We start from the raw sequence: 8,447 nt of genomic DNA, 5'->3' as shown, positions 1-8,447 counted from the left end.
TCGAGATACACAATATGTGCAATACATGTAATATATTGGATGTTGAAAAAATATTAGAATAATATATGGTGTCCTACTCTTTCACCCTAAAACGTCGCTTAAAGCTCAAATGACATAATCTTTCCATATTTAATTAAGAGGTTGCAGATTCGAATCTCCTATTTTTAGTAAAAAAAAAAAAAAAACGTCGCTTAAGATTAAAACCTTAAGAAATCTTTACCTTAGCTCTTTCCCCACTCCTCACATTTTTACTCTAAAAAATGGATAAATTAAAACCCAACCAGCTTGGAAGTTTAGGGTAGACTTGGTTGCATTGACTAATAAAGTACTAAGAAACAGCTTCTTTAATTTGTATTTTAATTTTTAATATTTTCTGTGTTTTAAAACCTTGCTAAGGAGATAATGAAAATAGTACAAACTAAGTGAAAATTTTAAAAAAATTATTAGTTTGGTTATTATTTTTTACTTTACAAAATAAGAATAAAAAATATATTTTAACAATTAACAGTAATAATTGTATATCTTATATGCTTAATCAGTAGAATTATTGCATTGGTTATATTACATATTCACATCGATAACTAAACTTTATAACTTCGCTTATTATTTTTTATGTGTGAGAGAGAAGTGTATAACAAGAAGCTGTGAGCAGAGGTGTGTTTCACATTGGTATGGGATGTACAAATCGGAGGCACCAATTGTTTGTTTTATTTTTTTTTTAAACAAACAATCACAAATCGGACGGTCCGATTTGTGATTTTGAAAATAAAAAAAACGGACTATATATTATTTAATTTAATTTTAATATATATTTTTATATTTTATATTAATAACTGATTTTAGTGTATACGTAACATAATTGATGTATAACTAACTGGCTTTCTTCTTCATTCCTAACGTCATTTTGTCGTTTTGAGCTTCTCTTTGGTTTCGTTATTCGTTCCTGGATCTTGCTTAGTAATTTCCTTCCTATTTTGACTTGATTATTCTCGCATAAGAAAATTAAAAGAAGATACATATAATAATTATTACATACGATTAGTTGACAAAATCCTCGGTTTGCCAACGGTACAAGAAATCCTGAATTATTTTATTATTATTATTGGGTCTCTCTACATAGAACACTCTTCTATATTCATTGATGGCTGCATTTCTCCATCTACACATATTGCAAGCAATCGGCGTATAACTCTACTTGCCTTCGGTATGATCATAATTTTTTTTATATATATCACTAATTATTGTTCATGTCTTATAATAATAGTAGTCATTCTTGTGTATTGTGTGGTCTTTAATTTCCAGTTTATAGTCTTAAAAGCGTTGAGATTATTGAACGTATCAGAGAAGCGTTTTGGTTGCCAGCTGCAGTTTCTTAATAATAACTATTTTGGTAAGAAACATTCATTTGATAATTCCATGTTTATCTTTTTTTAATTTTAGAGAAAATGACAAATAGGCCCCTGACCTTTTATTCCGCAGACATTTTTGTCTCTGACTATTTGAAAATATTTTTAAGTCATCCACCTCCTTAGAAGTTGGACAGATTAGTCCCTACTTAAAAGTTGGATCTGACAGAGGCGTTTGTATGGAGGGACTAATCTGTCCAACTTTTAAAGAGGTGATGGACTTAAAAGTATTTTCAAATGGTTAAGTATAAAAATATCTGTAGGATAAAAAGTTAGGGATCTATTTGTCTTTTTCTCTTAATTTTATGTTACTTTATTATTGTAGAATATTAATACCCTACTCTCCCCTATAATAGCTTCAAAAGTTTGGAGCATGCTATATATTTATTTATTTATTTTTATTTAAATGAAGTACTATGATCTATGATGTAGCCGAACAATGATTATATATAAATAATATTGCTTGGACAAAATCTCATTTCGTCTTATAAAAATTTGTATAGAATCTGTTTCACTTCTATTTGCGAATAGTAAAAGGTTAAACATTAACTCGCCTTCACGAGTACCCACTTGCAAAATTATAAAATCTAACAAATAAAATAAAATTTTAAAAATTATATAACCACCATTTACATACATAACATAAATTAAAGTAAAAATTTATACATGATATAATATTATTAATCATTTTACTAATTATTTTATATATGTAATATATATTATATATTAAAAATATATATTTATACATATATATTATATATACCGGGGCGGGTAGGGGCGGGTTTAACCTAAACCCGACCCCGCCCCGCCCCGCACAAGAACCCGCCCCGTTAAAACCCGCCCCGGTGCGGGGGCGGGTAATTACCCGCCCCGAGCGGGTAGGAGCGGGTGGGTACCCGCGGGTTCGGGTAGTGTTGCCACCCCTATATTCACACTGTAAGCTAGCATTAACCTTAAATCATTATTGATTGTTACTGCATTCATAAACTTTATTTTGCACTGAAACTATCTTAAGTAGGGTGTTAAATTCAAATCGATCTAAATTAAATCGCTCATTTAATCTAATTCAAATCGAAAATTGATTAAAACTGTATTAATTTGGATTCAATTGGATTTTGTTTTTGTAAATCGTATGGTTCGAATTGGATTTCGATCTACTTTTCAAAACTGATCCAATCCAATCCAAACTGCACAATATGTTATAATATTATTAATTATTAATTATATTTACAGTTATATTTATAACATGTTCAATTTGTTATACATTTTTATATTATTCATATTAAATATATTTAATTTTTTAATTTATAGAACCACAAATCCAATCCAATCCAAACCACATCCAAACACTCCTAATTTCAAAACCACCTAGCATAACTTTTCGGAACATAACAATGTAACATTACTACATTATAGTGATAATGTTATCTTTTTTTTTTCTAAAGATAGTAGGTTATATTTCATTAACTATTGAAAAATGAAATACAAAGATGTCCAAAAGCAGGACAGCATAATGAAATGTGTGGATTTTCCAAAAATACTACATTAAAGGTATTCATCCAACAGTGCGTGGTCGAAAAACGAAAAAAAATCTTAAAGAAGAAAGAATGATAAATCAAATTGAATGCAACTAAGAGCTTGCCTCATGGAGATGACGACCTAAATTGGGAGTTCTTTGGATTTCACGGAGCAATTTGACAGAGCTTGCTAGAATGGCAGACGGCATTGAAGTAGAACCTTCAAAAATCAACTGGTTGCGAGCTTTCCAGCAGTTCCAGCAAATGATGGCAAGCAATTGAGGATTACGGTCAGCATTCTTCAACGTGTTAAGCATCTCTGTTGATGCAATCCACCATGTCCAAAAGTCGTTAGGGCTCTGAGGGGGAAGACAATCACGAAGATAACTCTGAGACCATACATCTTTAATTCTAGAGCAATCGATCAAACAATGAGTGACTGTTTCGGTTGCTTCATAATAGCAGGGGCATATTGGTGATATAGATGGGATGCGGTGATGAATCTGAGCAAGCACTGGAAGCCGGCCATGGAGAACTTTTCAGATAAATAGCTTAATTTTGTGAGGCAAGTTCAACTTCCATAGATCAATCCACGACTTTTTCTGCTGCATATAATTAGGGCAAAGCTCCAAAGGCGGATGGTAAAATATATAGCTAATTCTGTAACTTGAAGCTGTATCATATTGCTTGGATTTATTCAAATTCCATTGCAATTTGTCCCTACTCTGCTGAATTTTAACTGACAAAATTCTGTTTGCAACGTCTTGGGAAAATAATTCTCGAATGAGATTTTGATTCCAATTCCTATCTTCAGTAATTAGATCTTTAACTATTGGAACCAGCTCAGAAATAGCCTGTTTATTTGGCATGTCAGAAACCATTAAAGGATACGGAGGAGGCAGTCAAGGATTCTCAAAGGTTCGGATATTCTCTCCAGTATCCACAGCCCAATTAAGACCTTTTTCAACAATTTTTCGGCCTTCCAGTATGCTCCTCCATCTCCAAGAAGGTAAGACTCCAATTTCTGCCGTTATAGCATTACCACTGCTAAAGTATTTACCTCTTAGGATTTTGGATAATAAGGAAGTAGGCTGTGTTACGAGTCGCCAAAATTGTTTGCCTAAAAGCGCCAGATTTTGGATTCTGAGATCTTTAAATCTAAGGCCTCCTTCTTTTCGTGGGCGAGTCATAGTGTCCCAGCTAATCCAAGCCATCCGCCTTTCAGAACCTTTTTGTCCCCACCAGAACTGAGAAAGTAGAGAGTAAATTTTCGAAATTAAATCATCAGGCAACTTAAAGCAAGACAATGTATAAATGGGAATAGCTTCTCCCACTGCCTTAAGCAATACGTGTCTACCACCTGACGATAGAAGATTGCGCTTTCACCCTTGGATTCTTTTCTGAACCTTTTCTTTGATCATACTAAAAGAAGCCTTTTTCGATTTAGAGACTGTAGAAGGCAAACCAAGGTATTTGTCCTAAGCCCCAATATGATTAATATTCATAGAGTTAGCCAGTAGTGTACGAGTAGTGGAGAGAGTGTTGTGGCTAAAGAATACAGCAGATTTATTATGATTTACCCTCTGGCTACTGATGCTTTCATAAGAATTCAATAAATGCAGGATATTTGAACATGCTTCAGGATTAGCCTTACAGAATAAGATGAAATCATCAGCAAAGCGGAGGTGGTTGACCTTGGGACATCGCCTATGTATCTAAAGATCCTGAATTAGTCTGTTTTGTTCTGTCTTGTGTAGCAAGAAGGAGAGACATTTTGCACAGAAAAGAAAAAGATAGGGAGATAGAAGATCTCCTTGTCGAATACCTCTATTTGGTTTGAAGAAACCATAAGGTTGTCCTTTCACAATAACAGAATAAAAAATAGTTGTCACTAATTCTCGAATCCACATGATCCACCGGGAGTCAAAATCAAACTTCTCCAATATAAACCAAAGAAAGTGCCATTCCACCTTATCATATGCCTTACTCATATCTAATTTTAGCGCCATTTCATTTTCGAGTCCCCTTTTTTTGTTCTTCAAGTAATGCATACACTCGTGAGCAACTAGGATATTATCAGAGATTAATCTGCCTTTAATAAAAGCACTCTGCATAGGGCTAATTATTCTATTCATCATACCCTGAAGTCTATGTACAAATACTTTGGAGATATTCTTGTAAAAGACTAAAGATAGGCTTATTGGTCTTACATGAGTCATATCTTTAGCATCAGAAATCTTGGGAATAAGACAGATCTGAGTGTGGTTAAAACCCTTCAAAATTCTGCCCCCTGAAAAAAGCTCTTAACTGCTCAAAACACATCACCACTAAGTATGTTCCAGAAGCTTTGAAAAAATTTTGCTGTCATACCATCATCTCCTAGAGCACTTTGAGGATGAATGCTAAATGTTGCACGTTTCACTTCCTCTATAGTCACTGGTCTTTGAAGCCTACGGTTCATGTGAGCTGTAACCTTAGGTTCAAAATCAGTAAACAGAAGTTCAGGGTTCTCATGACAAGTGGAGGAAAAGATGTCCTTGAAATAAGATTCAGCCACAGAAGCAATACCAGCATTTGAAGTAGCCATTTCACCATCACTGCCAGTTAGTTGCCAAATTCTATTCCTTCGGGTTCGATTTCTAAATTTCTGATGGAAGAAAGCTGTATTCTGATCACCGGATTAAGATTTCTCATTTTGCAATGCTTTTTTAAGTTTGTCCTCTATTTCTGAAATGATGTCGCCTCCATGAATTCCTGCTAAATGAAGTTCCTCTAATTCAGACTGTAGTAAATCAATCTCCACCTTCGAATCAGATCTGTGTTCTTGCTGCCATCTGATAATCTTATGCTGACAATGCTTTATTTTTTGAGCTAGGATATACATGGCTGAACCATCAATCTGTTCGTGCCAAACCTCTCTAACAATCTGCCTTATTTCATCATTGGAACACTATCTTTCTTGGAAATTTGAATCGGCGTTTAGATCTCTCAGTTATCGGATTAGAGTCTAAGAGAAGAGGGGAGTGATCCGAGCCTGATTCTGACAGTCTAAGAACCATTGCATTGGGATAGAGTTGCTGCAATCAACTCCTATCAGGAATCGGTCCAGTCTTTCCTGTATCAACTCATCACCCCTCCGTCTATTCGACCAAGTGAATGGTCTTCCGACCATACTAATATCAATCAGAGAATTATCATCAATAAAACTGTTAAAGGTTTCGATAGAAGAAGGAGATTTAGCACCCCCACCTGCTTTCTCTAATTGATTAGAAATATCATTAAAATCACCCATTAATACAACCTTACCATCAAACTGTTGGGTGACTGAGGTTAATTCAGCAAACTGGGCCATTATATGTTGATCATTTGAACTGAGATAAACACCTAGAACACCATAGGGATCATTAGAACCAGCTGTCAGAACTGATGCCGCAATGAAGAATCTACCATGCTGTAAAATCTGAACAGTGCAACCATCCCTCCATGTCATTGCCAAACCCCCTGATAATCCATCCGGATCCACAATAAACCATTCCTTGAAACCACAAGATCTTAGTTTTCCTTCAACTTGTCGAGATTGATTTTTTGTTTCACAGATAAAACCAACCTCGGGGAGCAGGATTTGCAAATCCCTTTAAGATTGTGGATTGTTAGGGGTCTCCCCAAACCCCAACAATACCACGAGAGCAGTTTCATATTTCTTTGGGTGCCACTTGAAGGCTGGCACCCTCCACCGTCATAGCATCAGAGACAATATCATTGAGACAAATTTTCTTTGAAATATCTTTAGTACCATTACCTCCACTCCTCCATTTGAAACCTATCACAGACTTTCTGGCAAGTTGTTTCAGGTTTGGCTTTTTGTTCTCCTTTTTAAGCTTGGATATGACGTTGTTATTGTGTTGGACATTATTCATGGGATAGGATATCTCCAATAAAGCATTAGAAGAAGAATTAGTATTAGTAGCCGTACCTATGTTTTCTGATTCACCCTCATTTTCTGCTCTAGAACCCGAATTGGCAACAATTTTTTCATTATTCTGTTTTTTCTGATCATCTTGCACACTCATTTTTGAGAAACTATCAAAAAGCCAAGCAGGTAGAGATTTTTTCTTTGGTTGAGCTGGAATAGAACCATCCCGAGGTTGGTTAAGATTGAAGGAAGCTCTCTTTTCAGTTAAACACCTACCGACTTGATCTGCCTTAAGCCATTCACCAACTCTATCTTCCTTGATATTGTTTTGGGCAGAATTATCAATAAAACAATGGCAGTTCTTAGATTCATGCCCCAATTTTGCACAATAAGTACAGAACACACCTATACGTTCATAGCGTACTCCAATTTCCAGCATTTTCTGATTAGGATCAAGCAATTTCAGTGTATCCCTCACTCTTTTATCACCGTTCAGTTCCACTTTAGCCTTCACTATGCGTGTATCTTTGCCTCTAACTTCAAATAGAGCAACATCTTCAATTTGACCAAGTCTCCCACCCAATTTTCGGCCAACCTCAAGTGTTTTGTATTGTTCAGGCAATCCCCAAAATTGTGTCCATACAGGAAAAGAAGAGATGTGATTATCCTCCATGTTTATTGACTACTTCCATTTGCGAACATGAATAACAAAACTCTTGAATAACCAAGGTGAACCCCTCTCAATTCGAGTCACATCACAGTCATTCTCAAAGAAAAATTGAAACTGGTTACTGGATTTTTCGACTACTCTGAATCCTTCTGGTTTATTCCTTATTGCATAGAGAGCTCCTTCCATGGTACCTATGGAAAAGATCCAATCTGAGAAAATTCTTTCAGACAGGCTCCGTATACAGGCTTGAATTCCTTCAGAAACATCTTCATAAGCTAAAACGATCAAGTCATCATCCTCCTGATCACTATCAATTATACGAAGGTTATGAGTCTCTGATTTGTTGCTCATGGTGTATAGAGAAAAAGAGAAAAACAGAATTGGTATTTAATGATTTCAGAGAGAAATAAGATATATGAAATGAGTGAATTAGAAAATGGAATGAATTGGGAGAGAAAACGAAAATTAGGGAACTAAGTGGAAAAGAAAGTAAGAGAAGAAAATAGAAAAAAATGAAAAAGACTTTGACAAAGAAAAGACAAAGAAAAGTGTAACCATGGAGGCGGCGCAGTAAATGGCACTTTTTTTTTTATATAATAAATCAAATTTTATTGAAGCCCCGGATAATATATACTAACTAGGCAATTGTGACCATGCTTTTTGGGTTGGTATTTACTTACAGTGTACGTATCAGATTAGTTTCCAAATTTTCAATAATAAACATGATTTATTTCACTTATTTAGCCATATTAGTTTGGTAAAAAATTATATGATGAGCATGAGACGCAAAAAATAAATCTCCAGACAAACTGATAAAAAAGTTTTAAAATAAAAAAATATTGGTCCACATAATTTTTTTAATTATTTTTAGTTCAAAGCCTTCAACTAACAAGTAGGGTCCAAACTCCAAAGCCTTCAACTTGTACCATAAAATAATTTGA

At 34.7% G+C, this 8,447-nt stretch overlaps 1 protein-coding gene across 1 annotated transcript in view; it reads left to right on the top strand.

Moving 5' to 3' along the window:
* Positions 1,019-8,447, top strand: part of LOC110262428 (probable disease resistance protein At4g27220) — a 16,133-nt gene continuing 8,704 nt past the window's right edge. Inside the window, exons 1-2 of the mRNA XM_021114718.1 lie at positions 1,019-1,204; positions 1,303-1,390. The gene's annotated coding sequence lies outside the window, so the exon portion shown is untranslated. The remainder of the gene's footprint in view (positions 1,205-1,302; positions 1,391-8,447) is intronic.

Source organism: Arachis ipaensis, chromosome B10 (genome assembly GCF_000816755.2).
Source record: "Arachis ipaensis cultivar K30076 chromosome B10, Araip1.1, whole genome shotgun sequence".
Classification (NCBI taxonomy): domain Eukaryota; kingdom Viridiplantae; phylum Streptophyta; class Magnoliopsida; order Fabales; family Fabaceae; genus Arachis; species Arachis ipaensis.
The sequence above is the reverse complement of the archived record's forward strand: the minus strand, read 5'-3'. Positions and strand labels throughout refer to the sequence as shown.